This window comes from Melitaea cinxia, chromosome 5 (genome assembly GCF_905220565.1).
Source record: "Melitaea cinxia chromosome 5, ilMelCinx1.1, whole genome shotgun sequence".
In the NCBI taxonomy this organism is placed as follows: domain Eukaryota; kingdom Metazoa; phylum Arthropoda; class Insecta; order Lepidoptera; family Nymphalidae; genus Melitaea; species Melitaea cinxia.
This window is the reverse complement of record NC_059398.1, coordinates 4,325,334-4,352,620: the sequence shown is the minus strand read 5'-3', so window position 1 is coordinate 4,352,620 and position 27,287 is coordinate 4,325,334. Positions and strand designations below refer to the sequence as shown.

General features: G+C 34.9%; 1 long non-coding RNA gene across 1 annotated transcript; it reads right to left on the bottom strand.

The window, feature by feature from the left end:
• Positions 1–6,798: 6,798 nt before the first annotated feature.
• On the bottom strand, positions 6,799–23,953 carry LOC123653967. Its single transcript, XR_006743166.1, has 3 exons — positions 23,833–23,953; positions 13,995–13,997; positions 6,799–6,810 (listed from the first exon to the last, which is right to left on the bottom strand). It is a non-coding gene; the product is annotated as an uncharacterized LOC123653967 (long non-coding RNA).
• Between the last annotated feature and the right edge of the window lie 3,334 nt (positions 23,954–27,287).

Here is a 27,287-nt window from a genome sequence, read left to right as displayed (position 1 = left end):
CAGCCCTGCACTGAAGCCTATTAGGAGGGTAAGCAAATTTAAAATATTCAGTAAATCGGTGCTTTTTAGCGACACACAAGAGCAATCACAATGCCAAAAAAAAATTTCTACGCCCATCAGCATGAAATGCCTAACACGGTACACCGTTTCGTGTGAAACCTCAAAACTTTTCCAATCTCACTTTAACCAAAACTCAACAAAAGCTTATAATAATTTCACACCACAATGTAACAAAGTCATTAAGCCTGTGAATAAATATTACGAAAACTAATGACATAAGGTAGATAATAGCGAACCCTACTCTGTATTAAATGGTGCGGCTCTAATATGAAATGTGTTATAATGGTGATTATATAATATGTACAAAATTTAGTTGCTAAGAATTTTCAATTAGTATGCATTAGCCTCAAAAAGAAGTTTGAATCTTATACTATTAAACGAGCAATTCTTGTATATATATATATATATAGAATCTGGATCTCGGAAACGGCTCCAACGATTTTCATAAAATTTAGTATATAGGGGGTTTTGGGGGAGATAAATCTATCTAGCTAGGATTCATTTTCAGAAAATGTCGTTTTATCCCTGTTTTTAGGGAGTGAAAAAAATATCGTTAGAATGCGAAAGTAAATTTCACATTTGTCAAGTTAGTTGCAATAGCTCGGTGGGAAATCGGTCGGTCGGGACCAACCGAGAAGATCATGGTTCAAATCCCCATGTCCCTGGTCAATTATTTTTTCTTTTTCTTTTTCTAATTGCACTGGTTATTTTTTATCTAAATAGGCTGTTCCTACTTTTTTATTTATTATGTCGGTAAAATCGAAAAATATTATTCATATTTTATCAATATGTAATTCGTATTTATACTTTATGATTTCCAAAAAACACGATTTACTAAAAATACCGAGCTTAGCTCGGTCACCCGGGTACTAGTTCTTAAATGTTAGACATTTAAAACCATGTTTTAATGTTTGACATCCACGTTGGCGCAGTTTGTAGCGACCCTGATTGTTGCTCTGTGTTATGTGGGTTTGATTTCTGCTCTGAATCTGGTTGTAATATCTATGTTCATTTATATAAGTATTACTCATGTAACGTGTGTGGTGTCGGCCGAGTAGAATAGCACCACCCCCTTTCTTCCAGTGGGGGTCGTAAAAGGCGACCGAGGGATAAACCTAGCTCAAAATCATCAGGGTCCTGGAGAAGGAAAACTTCATTTGAAACCCGGAATGGGGTCTCCGTCAAGCATTCGTGGCATAGTCTAAAACGCGAAATACTCCTGCAACCGAACTGGCTCCACACGTATCGACTCGTCGTTCCTGTGGGCCTAGCCAGTAGGTCCTAGAGGTCAAGAGGGTGGCGCAGAGCTTAGGCAACTCTGCGTTTTCCTGAAGAGTGTCCTAGGCGACACAGTGTCTGTCTTACACTGTCTAAATCGTCTACAATAGACGGATTAAGGCCAATGGGTACTCATGTATATTTATCAAAAATATTTGTACCTTTATCAGTCGGCTGTTACTTATAAATAAAGCATTAAGTTGCTCACATTCGGAACAAATGGCTGTGTGTGTTTTAAAGATATTCATTAAAAAAAATTAGTAGTTAGTAATTTCACTGTTATATAACGATTCAAGCGAAAGAAATGTTTGAAGTTACGCACAAGAGAAAGTGTTAAGGGATATACAATTTAAGCAGTATTCGGTACGTATATAAGCGTGTCAATGTGTTTTGTTGCATATTCAAAGCATAACTTTGACACGATTTTTGAAGAATCTGTACGATCTCATATATTCATAAGCACATCTGTTTTAGTACATTTATACACAAGGGATTCCCATTCAAGGTAGATATATTATGAATCGGTCGCTCCTTTAGTAAAAAGATTTTCTATATTCAATTCTTTATAAAAAATGATGAAAAGATAAATGTTGAATATATTTATTGTTGTAGTACAAAAAGGGACTTACTGTATCTCTAGTGTATTTATTCCGTAAAAAGGACTATTCGCGGAATTGTGATCTTTAAGCTCGAGTCTCCATTTAGAATGTTTTTAATTAGATAGATCGGTATATACTTACTTATAATTAATACGTGAAGCAAAAACTTTGTACCCTTTTTTACGGAAATCGCGTGGACGGATGGGAATGAAATATCGCAAACTTATAGTTTATATAGAGAAGGAGTGCAGAATGATAATATTAGTTTTTTTAATTAAATAAATTAATACATTAAATCAAAATCATAAAAATACATTAAATCAATAAAAACATGACACAACTACCATGTATTTGAAACACACATACATATATATGTGTGTGTGTGTGTATGTGGTAAATTATGGTCGAATTTCGAGCACTGAATTGCGTCTCATTTTGATATTTGTAACTAGTTTAACAAACATGCGAGAGACAAGTCAGCTGACAGCTGTTTATGGAAAATCTGTCTATCCGCTGTCTCGTTCTTTTTTTATTACCGTTATATTGAACTTTGGCATATATCGTCAGCAAACTATGTTTATTAAAGATACTTTTTGTTACGTTGTCTGTCGGTTAAATATCTTGTATTTGTATACGACTCGACGTATACTTTATGGATCAAAACTCTTAAAATTTTGGGCTTCCTTAGTTTTAGGAACTACATTCAGTATGTAGAAGCGACGTTTAGGGATTTTTAAGAACTAACGAAGTAAAAATTGAATCTATACTATATTCGCCGTTTGCCAAGATAATTTGTCTTTAATTATAGCAAAGCAAGTCAAAACACTTTCAATAATTCTAAATTATTAACACATATTAAATAGCTACCGACAAGTAGAAGCGTGTTGTGAAGAGTATTACAGTATCTTGTAATATCCTATCGCTGGGTACCTATAGGCCTTTTTCTCCATGTAGGAAAAGGATCAGAGCCTAATCCACCACGCTGCTCTACTGCGGGTTTGGTTGATATATTCCCTAATATGAGTAACGATCGCTATCAGGTGTACATGATAACAACCGGGACCGACAGCTTAACGTGCTCTTCGAGGCACGGTGAGGAGCCCCACAAGGACTAACAACCAGACCGGAAACAAATATTTGTATAAACACAAATAAATATCCACTCCGAGCGGGAATCGAACCCGCGATTGTCGACACGGCACACGTACTATTACACCAGAGCGGTCGTCTGAAGCGTGTTATATACTAAATGGGTGATCCTATTTAAAGCAGCTAACTTATTTTCCTTTCAAACAACAAGATTAGTTCGTTAAATAATTCGGTAAACTTCTATGGAATGAAACAAAAAATTATAGAATAAGAAAAATACAAATATCAGAATGGAAAATAAACCTACAACCAATTTTTTTAACCTAATGATCATCAAAAGTCTAAATTATTTATTAATACGCATTTTTGTGAACAAAATTACCTTAATAGCTTTCATTCAATAGATAATATTTTCAAACCTCTTATAAAGCTATTTTTAGGAGAGAGAAGGCGTAGATACTGGCAATATTGTGTGTAATAAATATTATTATATTCTTTGTATGAATGATTTTTACTATAGAAATTGCCTATTAAAAAATTGAAGTTTATTTTTGAAATTTTTATGTTAAATCTTTACCTACAATATTGTTTTGATTGTACAGTATATTACGTATTGTCGAAATTAATGACGTTAAAAATAATGCTAATTGTGTTTTTTTTACTTACACACATAAAAATTACTTATTTTTTAAATACTATCTATATTTTAGTTTAATTTAGTTGCAAGTTTTGTAAATAAATATTTTGTGATCTGCGATGACGAATAACATCCGCTTTGTTACATTCTCATTAATCATCAATGAAAGGGTTAGGAAATTAAAGGATTTTAATTAGCTTATAGAAATTTGTGCACTGTGTCTTTCAAATAATAATTATAATTGTGTTTGCTAACAAACGAAACAAACCGACTTTAATTACATCGACAAGTAATACAACGTAAGTAGACAAAAAAATTAACAAACGCACTAGTTGTCACTACGATTTTCGAGGGTTTCCCTCGATATCTCTGGGATTCCATTATCAGATTCTGGTTTTCTTATCATGGTACCACACCTGAGATATCTCCTTTCCAACATAAAAAGAATTATCAAAATCAGTTCATAAATGACGAAGTTATCTCCGAACATACATTAAATATATATCTATATATACATATATATATATATATATATATATAAAATTGAAAGATAATAGATTTTTTTTTTATATATATACATAAGCCATAATACTTTTTCGATAAAAAGAAAATATCTCGATAAAAACATGATATTCTATTACGGATGCCTAATTTTAAGTAAAGAAACTTTGTACCTTCCAAAGACTTGAAAATTTTAGAACACATTTATATATATCAATCGACCGTATGGTCGAATTGAGTAACCTGATCCTTTTTTGAAGTCGGTTAATAAATTGATTAGAAACTCTAAACATTTTTGAATATCATATCAAAAATTGACCGCTCCAGCGGGATTCAAACCCGCGTCTCCGACTGACCGTGTCGGCGCTCTAGCCAATTAAGCTATGGAACGATGTACCCGCTAGAGCGAAATTTTTGATATGATGATTTTTACTTTCGCTTTAAGCGAACCGTGGCGCCGTCTATGGTGAGTTCTTTACAGAGACCCGTAACTATTCAAAGTTTCATATTACAATGAAAATCTTTGACAGGAGACGACACCATGCTATTTTTAATATGTACGATTTTATTTTTGTGTTACCCACACATTAGGATCAAAAATTTCGCTCTAGCGGGTACATCGTTCCATAGCTTAATTGGCTAGAGCGCCGACACGGTCAGTCGGAGACGCGGGTTCGAATCCCGCTGGAGCGGTCAATTTTTGATATGATATTCAAAAATGTTTAGAATTCCTAATGTGTGGGTAACACAAAAATAAAATCGTACATATTGATTAGAAACTTTTCCTAAGGTTTTCGCTTGCGTTGGCTTTGGTTAATACACGTGTTAGAGAGATTATTGGTGTTTTCATTACTTTTTCATATTGTTTTTTGTATAAATAGTTAAGTTTTTGGTTTTGGTGGTTTTACTAACACATCTAGTTTCAGTAAGTATTTGTATTTTAGTACTAATATAGGGATTTAACCTTTCTTATGCTTTAATTATTTGTTTGTTCTTTTTCACTAGAAAATGGATTTAGATAGACCTCCTGATCCCCCGGATCCTGGCGGTTCTGTTTATCAAGGTTCAGCTGAATCTCAGTTAAATAATAAAAAGCGTCCAGCTGAGAACAGTAATATCGATAACCTCAAAAAAAACCATTGTTCACCCGTCCATTGCAACCCCCTCAATTCAGTTCACATACATTCATCCCTCTTTTTCCGAAGGCCCTAAATCTTACTCAGACGATGACAAGGGTCCTTTTATGGTACACGTTTCACGGGAAGTTGCTGATCCTGCTGCCGGAACATCTATTCGGGCATTAAAGTTCGGGCAATTTTTGCATACGCACAAAATTGCCTCAATTATGAACGATGGTGTAAAAAATGTAGGCCGCAATAGAATTTCAGTGGAATTCATTTCTCCAAAAGCTGCTAATGATTTTCTCAAAAACCCTGTCCTAATAATGTGCAAATACAAAGCCACCATACCCACTTACAATGTTTCAAGAATGGGATTAGTGAAAGGCATTCCCGTGGACTGGTCTATGGACGAACTTGTGTCATCTCTGGAACTACCCCCTGGCTGCGGTCAAGTTGTCAAAGCAAGACGGCTCAACCGCAAATCAAATACCGAAGGTAACATAACATGGGTTCCGACACAATCTGTGGTCTTAACTTTCAGGGGGCAATTGCTTCCTGAACGAGTATACTCATACCACTCTTCCCTCCCAGTACAAACCTACAACCTTCCTACCATTCAATGCCTCAACTGTTGTCGTTATGGTCATGTAAAGTCACAGTGTAGGTCTAACCCTAGGTGCTTCAAATGCTCCCAAGCACATACAGGTGAGTCGTGTGAAGTTTCTAGAGAAAATGCAACTTGCTTGCATTGCTCTGACAAGCACTTTTCGACCGAAAAGGATTGCCCAGAATATTCCCGCCAAGTCAACATTAAAGTCCGCATGTCCCAGGATAACATTTCCTACTTCGAAGCCTCCTCCCAGATTCCATCGTCTCGCCCTTCCTACTCAGAAATGGCGAGAGCATTGCTCGCCCCTCTTATATATTCCCCATCTAATCCTCCAAAAACTCCTTCTCCTATTCTATCGCACCGTAAGACTGTTGTCCGTACTCCTTGTCCCAAAGGCCTGTTAGGCAAAGGATATGACAAGCAAACCCGCCAAGCTATCATTAGCAACTGTCCCTCCTCCCTTCCTTATGGCTGCGCTCTTCCCACGGAATCCTCTCCTGATAAAAAATCTGTTCTTCTAAGCCTTATTAGCCTGGTCCTCAACTTCCTCTCCACATGTAATGATCCTTCTATACCGTCCAACGCTGCCCAACCTCTTACCCAACTTTTACAGACCATTGAAAATGGCTCCAACCAAGTTCCTCTAATGGAACTGTAAAAGTATCCGTCATAGAAAACAAGAAATCCTGTCTCTAGTTAACGTGCATAACCCTGTCATTATTGCCATCTCTGAGTCATGGTTGATCCCTGGGTCCCGTTTTCGGTTAATAGGCTTCTCCTGCTTAAGGGATGACAGAAGTGACGGGTATGCTGGTAGTGCCATCCTTATCCAGCACACTATTCCCTTTTCCCAAATTCCTTTACCCTCAAGCACCCCACACATAAATGCTGTGGCTGTCAGAGCACTCAATATCTCTTTGTTGTCTCTGTATATCCCTAACCCTAATCCGTCTCTTATTCCAGAGATCCATTCCATCATTTCCTCTCTTCCTAGCCCAATCCTCGTTATGGGGGATTTTAATGCTCACCATGTGGCATGGGGGTGTTATTTCTGTGACGGCTTCGCCCTCCGGCTGGTGGACATGGTTGATGATGTGGATCTCTGCATCCTCAACGATGGCTGGCCGACTCGTAGGGTTTACCCGAATCAGAACCCTCAATCCGCCGTTGACCTGTCCCTATCATCACCTTCCCTCGCCTCACAATTATCCTGAAGCGTCCTTCCATCTACCTTTGGCAGCGATCACTTCCCTATCCTCTTAAAATTAAACCAAAGCCCCAGTCCTTACATAGTTCCTAACCCCATCTTAAAGTTCAGATTGAATGATGTTAATTGGTCAGCATATGCTGCCTCTGTCGATGACATTATTGACTCCCTCATTGTCTAGATGGCAGAAATATAGTTCTTTGCTATGATCTTTTCCTTAAAGTCCTCTTAACTGCTGCAGACCTTCACTTTCCTAAAAAGCACCTAAACTCAAAAACTCGTTTGCCTTCCACCCCCTGGTGGGATGAGGAATGCAAACGAACCTATGAGCAAAGATTACAGGCTGAGAAAGCATACTCACTGAACATGACTCAGAATAATTTTAATTGTTTTCAAAAAATAAATGCTAAAATGAAACGATTGGTATCAAAAAAGAAAAAAGAAAGCTGGTTAAACTTCTGTGAATCCCTAAGCCCCCGTTCTCCTTCTTGTATAGTTTGGTCTAACTTAAAAAAATTCCGCCGATGCCTTGACTCCCATAGCATCCCTTCCAATAACCCCAGTGTATGGCTTAATGATTTTGCTGACAAACTTGCCCCTTCATTTGTCCCAGGAGTGGACAGTTTTCTGACTTCGTCGCCAGCATCCACTTTTGATGACATGGATGCCCCCTTCTCTTTCTCAGAGCTTCAATCTGCTCTAAGTGGTCTAAAAGACTCAACTCCTGGGGAAGATGGCGTACCCTATTCCTTCTTTGTAAATCTTAGTGATAAAGCAAAAAAATACTTTTTAAAAATAATAAATACGTTCTTCCTGGAAGGAATCGTTCCGCAACCATGGAAGTCGCAAATAGTTATCCCTATTTTGAAACCAGGAAAGAACCCTTTAAATTTAAACTCTTACCGGCCCATTGCTTTATCACCCACTTTAGCCAAAATTACTGAACATCTTTTAAAAAATCGGTTGGAATGGATAGTGGAAAGCAGGAAAATTATATCTTCTTCCCAGTTTGGCTTCCGGAAGGGATTCAGTACCGTTGATAGTTTAAGCATACTCACGACGGACATTCGAATAGCTCTAGCCAAGGGAGAATACCTGGCAGCCATCTTTTTGGATGTTGCTGCTGCATATGATAATGTCCTTCTTCCAGTGCTCAGGCAGAAAATGCAACAGCTGAGTATTCCGCCAAGAATGATACATTTCATATGTAGTATGCTGTCCTGCAGATCTATATCTGTAAGGCATCACCTCCTTACCCTTCCCACTAGACTTGTCTGGAAGGGCCTCCCTCAAGGTTCAGTCCTCAGTCCCTTGCTGTACAGCATTTATACCCATGACCTCGAATTGTCCGTCAATAGTTTCTGTAACATATTGCAGTATGCCGATGATATTGTTTTATATGAAAGGTCTAGTTCCGCGCAAAATTTGTCATTTCGCTTAAACTCTGCCTTGCACTATCTAGGCCAGTGGCTGTCTGATAATGGTTTATCGTTATCGATATCCAAAAGTCAGGCAATCATGTTTACTAGAAAACGTACAGTCCCCGTCTTTGATTTGATATATGAGGGTCAGCGCATCAATCTTGTGGAAAAGGCTAAATTTCTCGGAATTATTCTCGATAACAAACTGAACGGATTTTCCCATGTAGAGTATATCTCAAAAAAATGTGAAAAATCTATCAATGCCCTAAGAGCTGTGTCCGGTATATGGTGGGGTGCTCATCCCTATTCATTAAAATTAATCTATAATGCCATCATCCGTAGTCACATTGATTATGGTCTTTTTGTATTAGATCCCCTATGTAAATCCACTGCTGAAAAGCTAAATAAAATCCAATATAAATGCCTATGCATTGTACTAGGTGCAATGAAGTCTACGCCTACTAATGCTCTACAGGTTGAGTGCGTTGACCCTCCCTTACAAATTAGAAGACAGTTCCTTTGTGACCGCTTTGTCATCAAGTCATTACAGCTTTCTACACATCCCCTTTAGCCTAAATTAGATCAATTATCTCAAGTCTGCAATCCAAATAGACCCTCTTCCTACCTATTAAACAGCTTTATTAAATATTCCAAACTTCCTCACCCCCTTACCAGGTTCCCTGTTAATCCACTCTATTCTATCCCTTTTAAAGCCCTTACACATAAAGTCCCTGTTTTTACAGATCTAGGATTAGTAAAAGATGCTCCTGATACTAATTATAAGTTTCAGATGATGGTACATCAAAATTGGTCGAATCACCTTCTTATTTACACAGATGCTTCTAAACTTTCCCCCTCCAGCTGTGTTGGTGTTGCCTGCTGGATACCAAAATACAGGATAGTCCTCCAGTTTAAATGCCCCCCAGAAGCTTCAGTATTTACTGGTGAAGCTATCGCAATACTCGAAGCTATCCTTTATTCCCTCTCCCATAACTTAAAACAGACTGTTATTTTGACTGACTCTCTTAGCTGCCTTTATGCAATTAAAGATAATCCCTTTCGTAGCAGATTAAGATTCTCTGTTATTTTAAAGATAAGAGAGGCTCTCTTCTCGTGTCATCACAAGGGCATTCAAATCTCGCTAGTCTGGATTCCAAGCCATTCTGGCATTCCTGGAAATGAGACAGCAGATTCGTGCGCTAAAGCTGCTGTACTGTCTGGTTGCATCAATCATTTTGAAATCTCCTCTTAAGACCTCCGTTCCCTAGCCAAATCCTCGATGGACAAATCCTGGCACTCACATTGGAATTCATCAAAATCGGAGAAGGGTAAGTTTTACTCATTAATACAACCTGACATTCCAAGACTCCCTTGGTTCTTTCTTTATAGACATGCTAGCCGCAGAGTCACATCCACAATTTGTCGTTTACGTCTTGGACATACGTGCTCACCTGTCCACCTGGTAAAAATAAGAGTTCGCGACCACTCACTGTGTGAATGTGGCCTTGACGAAGGTACAGTGTCCCATATCCTCTTCAACTGCCCCAAACTCCTTCATCCTATCTAGGACATCCTTCCCTGTGAAATTCCCCGACCTATTAATGTTGAATGTTTGTTAACGTTTGTGTTTAGTCCCTTTTGTGCATTTTTGTGTAAATATATAGAAATTAACAAAATTAAGTTGTAGGTAGACTATGTGAACGTCCTGTTTTTTCTTTTCTTAGTGTGTATAATATATAATATAATTAGAATATTAGATGTACTTTTAATGTTATTGTCCGTTGTTTCAGGTTGTGGTTTAACAACAAAAGCCTGACCTTTTTTTTTTCTCTGTCTGCAATAATCAATATAGCTTTACAATCTCAACCACACTGATCAGTCTCCTTTGTGTCTTCTCTATCCCACGTGACATTGGCGAAATCGACAGTGCCCCCTGGCACAACTGAAAGCCATTAAGCCCAAGAATAATAATAACTTTTCCTAAGGTACTAATGTAAATAATGCTGAAAAGTTTGTTTTAGGTTAGCTTTTTGTTGTAGGTTAACTAAGGGTAGGCTCAGCAGGAAATTTCTTACTCAAAATATGGATATATGTATCGCCTTATCGCCTATCGCCGAGATCGCCTTTGTACATCTTGTATTGTATCTTTCTTTATATGTGCCTGTATTTCGATGTACACTAAGAATAAATAAATAAATAAGGTATAAACAATAAGTAAGGCTCCGTCTTACTTAAAAGATAAATTTGAATATCTGAGTGATGCTTCAGTATCAAGGACATCTCGAAGTCATGGACTGAAGATGCCGATGCACAAAAGTAGGTTTTTCAGTCAGTCCTTTACTGTTGAATCTATAAGGTCACTACAGATATTTAAGAAGTATGTAAAAAGTCAGTATCTTAAACTAGAGACGACATGAACGAGTTTTTGTTCTCTCATTTTTTTCTCAGAGTTTATAATGTACACATATTTTTGTCTATTATAATTTTTTTAAATTTTTTAATTTTTTAATTTTATTTAATATGTATATATGTATGTATATATGTGTATATATATATATATATATATATATATATATATATATATATATATATATATATATTTATTTATTTTCAGTGGAAACAAACAGTATACAATAATTTTTTACAAATTAGCACATATTTTCAAAATCATCACCAGAACAGTTTCCAACGACTAATAACATAACAAGTACGTTGCGTAGATGCGCCACAAAACAAATCAAATTTACATAAGTCAATGAGATTAAAGAGAGTGTGAAACTATTCAATTTACAGATTACATCAAAAATACCATAAATAAAATAATTGTGTCGATCAATAAGAATGTCAACTAAAATTTAAAATCTAAATTAAAAATGATAAAAAGTGATAGTAATAATTATAATTATAATTTTAAATCATTTTAAATACGATTACCTTTAGACAAAATATCCCTAATATGAGAATTAAATATGGTCAATGAAAGATTAAATATATCACAGTCCAGAAACAACTTGTTGTACCAATTACAACTTCTATTGATAAATAAATTTCGTGCAAAATTATATATATATGTATGTATGCATTTATACATGTATTTTGTATATCTATTAGTATGTATATATTTGCATGTGAGTTTATCATATAACTGCACTACCTACCCTGTTTCGAACTAATAATAAATTTATCATTCTTTTACTTTGGTTGTCTGGAAGAAAAGGCTAAATAGCCACAAGTCCACCCATTGTGCTTCACAATCTGTAAATGCCTTTAATATGTTTGATGTTTAAAATGTAGTTGTGGTGTACAATAAAGTATAAATGAATATTAAAAAAAAATGGAGCAGTTCGACAAGTAGTACCTCGACCTTACAGAAGATTGTAATCTTAATTATAGTACTGGAAAAAAGTTTCTTCGTATTGTATATAGAAATTCAAGGCATGATTTTACAAAATTTATTTACCTTAATTAGGTATCTTGTAGGTACTCGTAGTAGCAGGATTTCGTTGCTGTAGAAATTTTGGGGCTTCTCATTAAAAAACCGCGATAAGTAGTTTTAGCAGTGCTTTCTTGATGATTTTCACCTTGTTTATATATAGCTAGGTCGGCAATAAACATACGGCTCACCTGATGGTAAGCGATTACCGTAGCTTTAGTGCGTAGTTGCCTGCAACACCAGAAGTATCGCAAGGGCGTCGATCCTAACTCATACGCCCAGGAGGTCTGGTCATCTTACTCACTATACACAACATTGCTTGAAAGGAGTTTTATTTAATTGTGATCTTCTATAAGGACAAGGGCTTTCTCCATCGGAATGCTCCTGATTTTTTCACAGGATATTTCCTGCTATAAAAATCTCTTAAAACTAGGGTTGTCCTAATTTCAGATAACAATTTTGCAAGACTTTCTATAATGTTCTTTCGCAACTCGTATTTAGTTAGTATTTATTATAATGGATTAACTGATTTTTTTTTAATAAATCCCGGATGGCTGGATGAGGATTTCGGAAAGCCGAGAAGCTTGACACGAATTTGGAGAGGCCTATATTCAGCAGTGGACTGTAATAGGCTGAAGTGATGATGATGATGATGAGCAATAAAACCTCTAATAATAAAATTTTTCATCATTTCATGAAAAATTAATCACTATAAATGTGCTTTAGAATTTTGCTTGTAAAGTTATTCATACAATATGATACTCAAAGAGAAAAAATTGTCTCAGAATTTCTTCGCTTCTCAGTCTCAGTATGTAATTATGTGATATTATATAATAAATTATACGCTTATTTAATTTAGGCTTTAGACTTTTGATAAAAATGCTATCTTATAGTCCAGCATTTTCGTTCTAATTCAGGGTACTGACCTCCTTACAAGTTAAATGACATGACATGAAAGAAAGTTAAATGATTCTTAAGACGAGATCAGATGTAGAGGCGTTTTAATTTGTTTAAGTCAGTTATTGATCATTAATAATGTAGCCTTAATTAGGACAAGCACGTTTATCAGTGTAAGAAACCTTCGCTTGTTTTACGAGATTAAATAGATATGCTGTTGATATAAGATCGAATGTCTAATGTACGAGCAGTCAAACATGACGTGCCTCTTAATACTTGTATACTCTTAATTAACGTAGAAATAGATGATACATTTACAAAAAGAAGCTAGCTATATTTTTAGAATATGAAAAATAATAATAAGTATTATAACTTATACAAATGATCTTTCAGTTCAAATAAAGACAAAGTATGTTTCGACGTATGTTAATGTGTAGTTTTACAAAGTACGGAACAAAGACAACAACTGGGTAAAAATTTAACTCGAGCTTGGAGCAAAAGCTTTTGTCGTTAGTCGTTTGTTTTTAGCTCATTTCAAATTCATTGAAGTTCACTCGTGAAACATTTTGCTTGCTAATGTACGTCATTTCTTGCTCTCGCTTTGAGGTATATAGCTGTATACTGCTTTGCATAGAGACATCATCTTAGACGTGTGACAGATTGGTTATTAATTATTACAAGCGATAGCAGTTGGTAAACAATTAGGTAGTCTAACGTAAATCATTTTACGTATTTAATACAGGTGACAAAATGACGCGTCAATATACAAGCAATTTAATAATGAACACATTAATTGATTTTATTTCAATCTACGAAAACAAATATGTATTTATTATTATGAGGGGATAAATATTAATACACAATATTCGGAGGGTCGAATTACTTGCAGATTTCTGACGAGCTAGTCAACTGAAACGCGATAAGAAAATGTTAAAAATTGTATGTTCTATAAAGTTTTTATTTTCATAAAGTATTTTAATTTCTATAAATAATATCAAATACATTTCTACGTATAGTGTATATGACTCAGGTTAAATATTGTTTATATTTTATCTTCTTTAGATTGAAGGTTGAAGGTTGTTACGCCATAAGCTTCGGTCCGGTAATACTAGAAGGCACTTGCCGTCAGATGCACCTTGACCTACTCGTATTATATCCGTTTATATTTATACTTCTGTCGTATTCAAATAAGCAGAAAAATTGAGAGGGCTTTTGAATATTGTATAATTAATTTGATACAAATGTTTGTGTTTGCGGTAAAATGAATATATTTTAATGAAAAAATATTATAATTATACATATAAATGTGTTATAATAATATAATAATATTATATGTTTGTGCTTTGAACACAGATATCTGTCCCTAAACGATACCATAAAAAGAGTTCTTGCCACCATCGATGTTCCTGCTCTTATCGAGCCTACTGGAATTAGTCGCAATGATGGCAAGAGACCTGATGGATTGACGTTGGTTACCTGGGAAAGGGGACGGGCGCTTTTGTGGGACGCAACCTGCGTTGACACACTTGCCATGTCACACACGTCTCATGTCAGGGAAACAGCCTTAAAAGCGGGAGCCGCAGCGCAAAAAGCTGAAACGACTAAACGGCACTAATATTCGTGACTAATTCCAAATTACATCTTTGTGCCGTTTGCAGTCGAAACACGTGGACCTTGGAGTAGCAGTGCTAATTTTTTTTAAATGAGATAGCTCCTCGCCTTATTGCCTCCACTGGTGACAAGAGGGCTGGTGCATTTTTGCCCAGAGAATCGGCATAGCGATCCAACGGGGAAATGCTGCCAGCATTCTTGGCACAATTCCACGCGGACATGATTTATATCAAAACTATCTGTAAATATTTAGTTCTTAAGTTGTGAATTGTAAATTTTTAAGAAACATGAATGTAATAATATACTGTGTGAGAATCAGAAATATAACAGCCTCCAAATTATATAAATTACCAAACAAAATGTACCTACCGCCACAGGCAATGTGATATTATTTCGGCAAATTATGTTTTCGACAGGAGGATTACTTAAAAGAATTTAATTTGTTTTATTTTATTTTAATTAAAATAATAAAATTACAATTAAACTTATTCTAGGAAACAGTAGTGATCGATGCAAGAATCACCTATTGTGTAGTGTAGTGATACATACATCTATTATGTTTGTCTTAGTATATAAGTTGTAATAAATATCTCGTGTATTCAGGATATAATAAAGCTGACCGGTGAACTACGAGTAGCAACATCTTTTAATTTCTTTCTCAATACCCATCCTTAGATGGCGACCCTGCCAGGATATAGGTGATGGTACTGGTATGCTGATGCAATTGCTCCAACTATGAAGCGTTAGTACATAGGCTCTGACGTCACGCGATGTCACAAGCCAATGATTGGGCCGATCGTGCCTCTCTATCGCATGTTCCGCGCTCTCGCTTGCCCGCTTAGGCTTAGGCGAAACGTGACACTTTCTCGTGCGTGCAGCCGGTGTTCATCAATGTACAAGACGTTATCACGTCAAAAATATATTTGTAGCCTATAATATCAAACCTGGTAACTTAGAAATATTATCGTCTAAAAGTATCACTAATTAAGAACCAATTTTATTAAGGTAATTTGTTTTCTAATTTTGTCAAACCATTTCAATTAGCTAAATGATTCTCCACGCTGCTCAAGGAGACTAAGAATTAATTTTTCACAACTTATTTTATTTTATTTCAATAGAAAATCTTGTTACAAATGGGTTTAACGAACATTACATCGGCCATTCTCCGATTAGCAAATTTTTCGTGTCCGGGCTTGTTTAAACCGTAATATCATCATATTCAATCATGCACTTTTTTATATATTTTAGATAGCATCCGTACCTAGCTGTAAAAAAATATTGGCTTCTGTTTTAAGTAATTAAGACTAAATTAATTTAACTTATGTTCAAAAAACCTCTGTTCTCTAATTACCGTGACGTGTCCGCACACCAACTTAATCTTAAAACTTGCTTGTAATTTTTATAGCGTATAGATTTACTTTGATCCATTCAACGTTTTAAACGATATTAAGCAGCGTGTATCGCATAACAAAATATCAACTCAATAGAACCAGTCTACTAATAATTATTATGAAGTAATCGTATGTCCAATGGAAACTTCTAATTACCGTAACATCTGCTGTTCTCGAGTGTACATCCCTAAATAAAAGTATTTGGCACATCACTACCGTACGCATCGCGTCTCCTCAGTGTGTGCCGAGGTCCATCAGCAGTTGTATGACTCTCATGTTAGTGTACCACCAATGAAGCACGTGAGTATATAATTACCGTAGCCTTGGTTAAAAACATTTCTAATTACCGTTGTTCTTATTTTAATACTAGATTTTTAAGATAGACCCAAGTTGATCATGTAAATGGAGACAGTACTTTGGCCTCCGTACTTTGTAGTAAGCTAGAATTTGTATACTGCGTCGGTTTTAAACATTTTTGTGAAAATGTATCGTTTTCTAATTACCGTATACCAATTACCATATGTTTATAATTACCGTTGTATGAAAAAGTAATACTTGTTTACCGCGGTTTTCGTAGATTATTATTATCATTGTCCGTAAATATGTCTATATTATATGCTGACCATTCATCAAATTATTTAATTTATAGAATAGGAAAACCCAAAAAGACCAAAGAGGAAGTTAAAGAAAATAGAAGGCTTGCCGCGCGACAACGCCGAGAACGAATTAAAAATGCCCCTTTTTGTATTAGCAATCAAAGAAAAAATAAAGGAGAAAGAAGGGTACAATAAAAAAAATAAAAAAATACTGCCTATCTGCGAAATGTCACCAAAAGCCGGAAGAAAACTCAAAAAAGAAGTAGAGAAAATTTCAGAACTTACTATGAAAGACAAAAGGAAAAGGGAAAATTGAAAACAATCGAGGAAGAAGGGACCTTAGATATAGAGGTGCTTGATAACAATATAACAGATCCTCTTGAAACTCTGTCACACCACATCTCAATGATTTATCATATTCGCTGCGCTAAAAAGTACACTAAAAGAGTATAAAATTGTCCCGAAAATCCTAAATCAAAAAAATAAGATAATCAGCAAGACGAAATTTTTCTGCAGTCGAGTTCTTTTGAAAAAGAATTAGTTCCCTTGAAAAAGACACCAAATTTTAAACCTTCTTTAATCACATCAACGCCGCGTCCATCTAGTGCTCTGTCATCATCTTCTACTGAAAGTATGTTATTTTATTATTAATCAATAATGAGCATTTGACCGAAAATAAACGAACGAGCGTCTTCCTTGTGTTCAACACCAACTTCACCAACTTCACTATCTTCAAAGATAACTGTCGAGAAACCGATACGTAAAAAAATCTCACTCTTATTGTTATTTAGAAGGCATGTATAGAAAACAAATAAAGAAATGTCATATTTGAGACAAAACAATAGAGCTAAGAAGAGCAAAAGAAAAGTACAGGAAGCAAGCATTAAGACTGAGATATAAAACACTCTACATCCAAAACCAAAACAAAGTCATGATAAAGAAATAGAACCAAAGTATTTACATAATAATAATATAGGGACTACTGTAGAGATAACCAAACAAGACGCCCAAATTTTTGTAGAGCAAGATGAGATCAGTCGCATTTGTCCTGGCAAGAGAGAATATATTTCAAGAAAAACGTGGCGTGAACTCATGTGTCTTGTCTTGTCTTGCCCATAGTCACCACGCTGGGCAGGCGGGTTGGAGACCGCAGGGCTGGCTTTGTTGCACCTAAGACGCTGCTGCCCGTCTTCGGCCTGTGTATTTCAAAAGCAGTAGTTGGATGATTATCCCACCATCGGTCGGCACTTTCAAGTTCCAGGGTGGTACTGGAACTGTGTAATCTCTTAGTCGCCTCTTACGACACTCACGGGAAGAGAGGGAGTGGCTATATTCTTATTGCCGTAACCACACAGCATATTTTCTAATTACCGTTACATTAAATATAAAAATTTTCTAATTACCGTATTCATAAATTTTTTAAGTCTCATTATCTAGAAAACCACAATTAACTGTTACATGCCAAATTAATTATTGAATTCGTATTTTTGATTTGTTTCATATTTTAATGTGTTTAAGTCAAATCAGTGAAAAATAAAAAACGTCACGGTAATTAGGCAAAGAACGCCGAATTGGAGAATGACCGACATACACAAAAATATCTTAATGTATCTATTTATAAAAAGTTCCTTCTAGTTTGAGACCCAATGTAACAGATCGATTACGAGCGAAAGCGACAATTTTGGGTCTCTATTTAAATATTTATTTGTGGTGTCATTCAGCTCATTGGTTTCTAAGTTAGAAATTGCTTTCCAGTGTAGAGTTCTGTGACCGAGACAAGAATTTAAGAATTTGTTTAACGCAATTTTAGGGCAGCAATATTTTGAGAGTTGAATGGTTTACACGCATCTGCTTACAATGTATTTATTATTCTTTTGTGTACATACATATGGAAAATACTCGTACATATGTATTTAGCTACTCTGCTACTGTAAAACAATTGTACGTATACCTTGAGAAGAAAAGAAAGAATTATTATACCTATGGTAACAATATCAACATTAGTATTAGCGAGTGAGTAAAAAAATAACACGAAAAAAAGCCGACTTCAATTACATCGACGAGTAATACAACGTAGATCGACGATAAAATAGTCAAGTAACTACGCGTTATCAAAGATTACTCAAAAATTAGTTATCAGATCTCAATAAAATTTATATGTGACTACATGATAAACATCAGCTTTCGATTAAATTAAAAATTATTAAAATCGGTACACCCAGTAAAAAGTTTTTGCGCATTTTCAAGAGTTTCCCTCGATTTCTCTGAGATCCCATCATCAGATCCTGGTTTCCTTATCATGGTACTAAACTAGGGATATCTTCTTTCCAACAAAAAAAGAATTATCAAAATCGGTACACCCAGTAAAATGTTATTGCGCATTTTCAAGAGTTTCCCTCGATTTCTCTGGGATCCCATCATCAGACCCTGGTTTCCTTATCATAGTACTTAACTAGGGATATCTTCTTTCCAATAAAAAAAGAATTATCAAAATCGGTACATCCAGTAGAAAGTTATGCGGTATAATACAACGTAGGTCGACGAAAAAAGCGTCAAGTAAAAACGCATTATTAGATATAACTCGAAAAGTAGTTGTTAGATCTCAAATAAATTTAAATGGGATCAATTGGCACACACCACCTTTCGATTAAAACAAAATTTGTCGAAATCGGTCTACCCGGTCAAAAGTTCTGATGTAACATACATAAAAAAAAAATAAAGTCGAATTGAGAACCTCCTCCTTTTTTGGAAGTCGGTTAAAAAGGCGCACAATGGGCAGTACCAAAGTGACCAACGTACATTTGTGTCGGCACAAATATCCATTTCGAGCGGGAATCGTCTAAACATATGGCAATCTTACCACTTAATATTTGAGAGAAGACTTTGTGTACAACTCCAAAAATATAAGCAGTTAAAATCTTCTTGTGCACCTTTAACTTTTAAATATTTTAATCACAAATAGCGGTAAGTTTATTTAGGTTACATGAAATTATAATATCAACAATATGAGGCACATTGTTCTTATCAAATGCGGAGATAAAATGAAGTAAATTAGTGCTTAAAGACAAAATTGTAAACAAACAAATAATATTTGGTACTTATTCTTAAAAAAAGTACAAAAATCTTAGTAAAATGAAACAATGTATATAAGTATTGTTTTGCTTCCTTCTAAAGTACATTTTTATAATCACTTTGAATAATAATTTTTAAATTTTTTTCTTTTTTACCCGCCCTTTTCTAAAATAATAGTAGCAGACAATTTTATAAGCAATAAATTACAAACAAAATCGTTGCCATTTCAAAGCCTTACAGATTGAAAACGAAAATGCACGTTTTTTAACGAAATCACGTAGCAATTTCAAACAATTCATTCAGGCTTTATGTTGTCCAGTTTTGCTGACCTATTTCTGTTCGTAGGACGCTTGGATTTCCTCTATGTCAGTTGAACGATTAATGCATCTGTGTAGCGTGACGCGGATTTATTAGCTTGTAGCTCATGAACGTGACGCTTAAGTAAGCTTTTTGCTCACTATGATAGTTGTGTTTGAGTCGAAAGGTTATGACTTATGAGTGAACAATTTAATCAATAATAATAAATATCTTATAAAATATACACACGGTTAAGTATTCCTACAGGAAGCAACCTAATGGTTGTGTTAAAGGTAACAGCCGACTGTTATATCTAATTTTTTATTGATAGATATACAAAGCAATAATACATATATAGATAATAGATATGTAAATATATACATATACTAGCTGACCCGCAAACGTTGTTTTGCCGTATATTTATTAACCCTCTGAATCCCCCCCCCCCTTATAACTTAGGGTATGAAAAATAGATGTTGGCTGATTCTCAGACCTACCCGATATGTAGACAAAATTTGATAAAAATAGCTCCAGCCGTTTCGGAGGAGTATTTTAACAAACACTATGACACGAGAATATTATATATAAGAAAATTACACCGAGACACAGGCGGGAATCGAACCCGCAAACCGAAGAACAGAAAGCAGGACCACTACAAACAACGCCAACGGGCTTATCATTTTGTTTGTTCTTTATGAGAGGAATTTTTATGAAGCGGTAATTTTATTGTTATGGTGGATGAGGAACTTCACACCCTGTTCCTCAAGTCTTGTCCTAACAAGTGCATCGCCAAGAAATCAGAGAGCATATGGAAATTGATAATATTTTGAACGACGTGTTCATCATCCGCAAGGGTATGGCGTACATCGCGGTCAGGCATACATCGCGATCAGGCATACATCGCGCTGAAGCATACATCGCACTGAGCAATTTTTTTTTAAATTCTTTTTTTGTTTACATAAAAGAAAAATCTATAAATTCAGGAAAAAATGAATATGATTATTGAAAGTTCGCCGGGTAAGAAAGTTAGTTAAAATACAAAAATACAAAATAGTTTATTGATAATAATAAGTTTTAACAAACAAGTCGCAAGTGTACTGGGTGGTGTCCCGTATTACTGGGTACGCCCATCCACCAAGGCTTACAATATTAATCAATATCAGACAAATAATAATCAAATAAAGAAAAAAATGATAATTTTGTATGCGTGTGTTCATTAAAATAAAATTACTTTTTTTGGCATAAGCGCATTATAATTGTTAATACAAATTTAGAAATCTACTGCTATTTGTTTGTCAACTGTTTCATTATTTTTTGAGATCTTAAATGAATAAAGATTCATAACCATTAAAAGTGTATGTATTTCATTGATAACTTGGTTTATGATTCACATTACATTGTTTAGACATTTTATTATTAAATTATGACCTCAACGTGCCTTTTAAAATATATAGTTTAAACTTTTTTTCATCAAAGATAGTGCAAATACGAGGATCAAACGAGCAATATAAAAGTGAGCGGTTAAGTCTTGAAGTGTGAAAGGTGATATAGGACGCCGTATATCCACAGCCATTTCGAAGCGTTTAATATGCGCCCCGTGGCTCTTTATATTTTGTTATTGGAACTAACGGACATGAAGTATATGAAATTGGTAATTGATATTTTAATTAATTTATTTAAACTTATGCATAGACCAATCTACTAGCTAAATTAATACTGCTTAATTTTACACACCTACATCTTTGGCAACGTAATATATTTATAATATTTCTTTTTACGGCAAAGTAGAACAGGACTAGGGTGGTGAACAAGCGTACGCTCCTCCCCCCACCTAATAGTAAGTGGTCACCGTAGTCTTTAGACGGCTACAGCACCAGAAGGATCACAAGAGCTTTGCGAACCTCCTCTGACTCTACCTTGGAGCTCTGTCCACCTTACTCGCCACTGGAACATAAGACCCCTTAAAGCTTATGAGCGGTAAGCCGGCTCTTAAGAGCAGTATGATTTGGTTGTAGTACTTCCGAAGACAGTCTGCTCCAAATTTGGAGCAGAATATTGCTTTTTTAACTAATATGGCTATCACAGTCCATAGTCAACAGTAAAGAGCAGAAGATTCTACCACAGGTATTCCTCTATATAAAAAAAATATCTCAATCATCATACTAGCTCTAGCAATCGTGGCTATGGTTTCTGAAATAAATTTCTGTTTTCGGTTGAAAATTACTAAGTGTATCTGTTCTTAGAACCATTTGATTATGTATTGAGGTTCTTACATACTATCGTATTTACACCCAAAAGAATATTTACAAGTCATACATGTACTTAACATTAACCAAACCTTATCCTTATACATAATAATTAAACATACAGTCGTGATATGATTAGATAATAAATATTTATAAAAATATTTCCTTACTTCGAGAGAATGTGATCAAATTTTTTATGTATTCATATAAAATTGGATCACATTCTCTTAATAAATATTGTGTTCGGTTATATTTAACCGATTTCTGAAAAAGGAGGTTCTCAGATCATCTGAATTTTTTATGTATGTTAGATACCTCATAAATTTTTGCTGCCTGTGCCGATTTTGATTTAGATTTTGAATGTCTTCTTTATTGAGTAATATAGTTTTTATTCATACTTTTTAAAAAACATTAGCATTCTGCACTCCTTCGAAATTCCTCCGTCCGCGCAATTTCGTGAAAAGGGGTACAAAGTTTTTACTTCACGTATTAATATATAGATATTTAATTAATAAGCCACTTAAGTTAATTGCATTAACGATTATCGAACAGTAGTGTTCAAGTTCTTAAAATTACACTGTCGACATCGAGTCATTACGTAGCTCGTAATTGTTGCCACTAAGAGCAATTACTCCACTGCAGTCGTTTGAAACGACTTCATAAATATGCTCAAGATGTCTTGACTTCTTAGATAAAAGGGACTTTATAATGGACCTCTTATATTATATTTAACAGCTGAATAAGTTTTTTTATAATGACATAGCATAAAATATATTAATTATTAGCACGTTAAGCCGTCGGTCCCGGTTGTTATCATGTACACCTGATAGCGATCGTTACTCATAGTAGGGAATATATCCGCCAAACCGCATTGGAACAGCGTGGTGAATTAAGCTCTGATCCTTCTCCTACATGGGGAAAGAAGCCTATGCCCAGTAGTGGGATATTACAGGCTGAAGCGTTATTCTCTACTATCTTTCGGATACGTATATAAGAGAGGAGTACCTAAATATGTATATATCTAAGGTAGTATATTTTTAAGCTGGTGTTGCGTGTAGCTAGCTATCTTCCGTGTGAAGCATAAAGGTGTAATATAATTATATTGAATTATATTGACATTTTTATTTATTTAATTAGGGTTTAACTAACTACAGCAAAACAAACGTTATTTGACTAAAGTTTAACACGCGAACCGTGATAAATTGTTTGTAAAATTATATTGATGTTTACTTGCAAAGTAATTAAATTGATATATAAAGTTAAATTGTCTGCAACATTAACAAGGTTTCTCACTTGAGTCCCCTAATACATGGCAGAAGACATAAAACTGAATGGAATATAAAGCGTCAAAATGTGATAAAAACGCGCCACGCTAATCACTTGCTTGCTTGGCGTCTTTAATAGTCTGACAAGAAAAACAACTGATATGGTTTTTAGCCAATTAGGGACGGTGCATAATTTTACCGTTTTCAATGTATTTATTTTTAAGTGTCGATTTTTAAAACGAAAAATATAAATACTTTATAAAAAAAAAATACAGTTTAAAATTTTAGATTATATTGCCTCTTTATTGTATTAAAATAAACTTAATAGAGGCAAAGAATGTTATATTTAACGTTTTATATAAAATTAAACAGTTTGATTCGATTAAATGAAGATCTCATAATAAAAAATACACAACGACCCTAGCGCTGAATAAATATTTCAACAGTTCTAGTTCTAGTACTTCTTCCAGACTTCAGTTAAAACTCATTTTCTGCAAAGACCCTTCTTCTTCTTCTTCTTGTATAATGGCTTCCGTGAGGATTTGCCAATGTCAGAGTGAGTCTATGATTTTATGTTTAGGGTAAATGCTCTGCTAAGAATATTGGTGTCATGAGAGTAAAAGTGTTAAATATTTATACGGTATTAAAGTGGCAGATTTTCACTGTTGAATTACCTAAAACAAACACAAACACAAATTGTTAATTTATTAGATAGACATCACATTACAATTTAATGTTGTTAGTTGATATATACGAACATAAAATATCAATAAAAGGGGTATGTACATACGATAAAATAGATTTGAAATTACAAGGACGGGGAATAGATGGAGGAAGTAGGTCATAGAGAGAAGAATAATTCTTTGGGCAACAGAAAAAGATATGCTCTGGGGTACCTTCGTCGATCCCACATTCACAAAGGGAGTTGTTCCTGATCCTGATCTTTGCAAGAAATACAGGAGTACATGAGTGTCCAAGTCTAAGGCGACATATTGTTGAACAGACAAATTTGCAAGCTTGACGGTATTGGAAAAACCAAGGTCTAGGAGGGATGGAGTCTTAAATTTCAGCATAATATCTGCCACAGGATCTGCTTGACTGAGACCAAAGGTTATTCCATTTAGTCATCATGTGGGACTTTGCAAATGGGATGGAATCCTGGCAATGTACTCTAAATTGACTAAGGATACCAGATATTGTAGCTTCTTTAGCAAAAGCATCTGCACTTTCATTACCTACAATCCCACTATGTCCAGGAATCCATGCAAGCACAACCCGAATGTTCTGTGAGTGGCATTTAAAAAGTAACTGTCTTATTTTCAGGATGTAAGAAAATTTGTTTTTTGACCGAAATGGGTTTGACACAATAGCTTGAAGAACACTTCTGGAGTCTGACAGTATAATGGACTTATCTAAATGATGTGATTCTATAAAAGAAAGTGCTTCTAAAATAGCTATTGACTCCCCTGTAAAAACTGAAGACATGGCAGGTAATTTAAAGTTTAAAATCACATTTACTTTAGGGATCCAGACGGATACACCAACGCAGCTATGAACAGAAAATTTTGATGCATCCGTAAAAATAAGTATCCAGTCCTTAAACTGTTCGTTTATTATTTGATTAAATTGAATGTTAGCAATAGGTGAGCCTTTTTCAATAGAAAAGTTAAGGATGATGTCAGGTGGGAATATAAGAGATTCAAAAGGAGTATCAAAAAGGGGATTAAGTCGGCATTGATAGATAGGGCAAGGGAGACTAGTCAGTTTTTGGTAGCTAATTAAGAGGCATGGGGGATCTTTGTGCAACCAATAATTAGAGGAAGAGAAGAGTCGGGAAAGGGTATGGAGTTTACTAATAAGTGGGTGATAGTGAGATTGAAAGACTTTAAAAAGGGATCTATCTGATAGGTATTGTCTACGGAGATTGTAACGTTATACGTACATTATTTGTGCTGCTAAATTAAAATATGCTTAAATTTAATATTTTAAATACGTGAAATGATTTTTCTTTAAAAAAAAAAACATTAGTTTATTATAATTAAATGAAATGAAAATCTACAGTAATTTATGATACACTATTTTATCATAAATTATTTTTTTCTACAAAAAAATAATAAATTCATCAACCGGCATTTATATATTCGCGCGGGCAACATTTTATCTTTTTCAAAAATTCAAATGAATCTTTTGTCTCGGCTTATAAAAACGGCAGTACTGGTCGCCGCCGCGTCATTCATTTTTGGAATTTTGTCTCAAGAAATAGTTAACGCACATCACACCTTTTATTACGGTCTCTATACGGTGGCTAATATATATTTAAGCATCGTAACCGTACTTTATAAAATTGTGTGATCCTTGCTTAGCGTTGTCTCGATTCGACGAATATTATAGTGTCAGTGTTTATCGCCCTCAAACTGGGTAAGTGGTATTTTTGTATGGCAGGCAATTTATGTAGTTAATGCAAGTAATCATGCCTAATGTAAAATCTAGTATTTGTATTTAGTAGCATAAATCTCATTTAGATTATTTTCTTACATTTCATCATCTTTCAAATCTACCCTCATATTTAATATTTTTTTAAAAATTGTAAATTTATTATCAGTTAACCTTCTTTTTTAAAAATATTACTCTCCGCTTCTGGCTTTATGATCCCACGGCACTACTGCTACAAATTAGGTGCTTTCTTTTATAACGCAATGCCGTGGATGTTTGCAAATAGTACTGGAACGCTTATTTTTATATTTTGATGGCGCGTTCCAGGGTACGACGTTTGGGTCACCAATTTCGACGATTGGGTCACCGATTTCGACGTTTGGCTCACCAATTACGACGTTCAAACTAATTTCGACGTTTCCACATAACCCCGACGACGAGAGTGCACTCCGCCGGGTCTTGAATTACCCGTTCCTGCCGCCCCCGGTCGAAAGCGGAATCCTGCCACGCGACTCCCGGGAATATCACCTGCACGGCGAACCAGGAGAGTACCTGAGCCGAACTGCATTTGGAGCTTGTGTGAATTGGGTGCTCGACCCCGCCCATATACGTACATTTTTTTTTTATTTTCTACCTCACCGGGTTAATTAATATAATAAATTTTTTAGTTCATGGTACCCTGGTTTTATTTACATCTTTAATGGACCAGGGGAACCGTGACACTGGCGCCCTAAAACGTGGTTAAATTCACACAAGTTCTTTTTGTTTTTCGGTTTTTTTGTAGTTAGTTTGTGTTGTGGCTTATTTTTGTAAAACGTTTTATTTGTTTTTGGTTTTTTAAATGCTACTGAAGTGTACTAAATATTATAATATCCTTAATTATTGTACTCATTATTCTCGTAAACAATTTATTTTCTCCAATTTTTTTTTCTACCCACATTTTATGTTAATAAAAGTTTAATATTGTAGGACCTGACGCGAAATTATAATTATTATTTATAATTGTTGTTAGTTTATTTTTAAAGTGATTAATTTTATTGGAAAGTACACGTTAGTAGCACCTTTCACTTTTTATTCTTTTTTGTTGTTTTGCTGCTTTTTTTTATTTTATTTTGCTTTTACTAATATCAGTTTTTAAACAAAAAAAAAAACCAACGTTGATTAAAGTATACATTGTAACAGATCGGAGACCGGTTAGATTTTTTTTTTTGATTTTTTGATTTGTGCTATTTTGTAGTTTTTACCACTTGCCCATACGATTTTTAATATGTTAAATCATCTTCACAATCGTTTAGCGAGGTTAACGCCTAGCAAGGATACGAAAGATGAGTACGATGTAATTTTTAAGGGTTATAAATTTTTATCGAAACGGGTCGCGTCTCTTCAAATAAATAGACCAATAAAAACTATAATAATGATAAATAATGAATCCTGAATGATGATGAGTGCTGTGTGGCTACGGCACTTAAGAATAGAATTTAGCCACCCCATCTCTTCCCGTGGGTGTCGTAAGAGGCGACTAA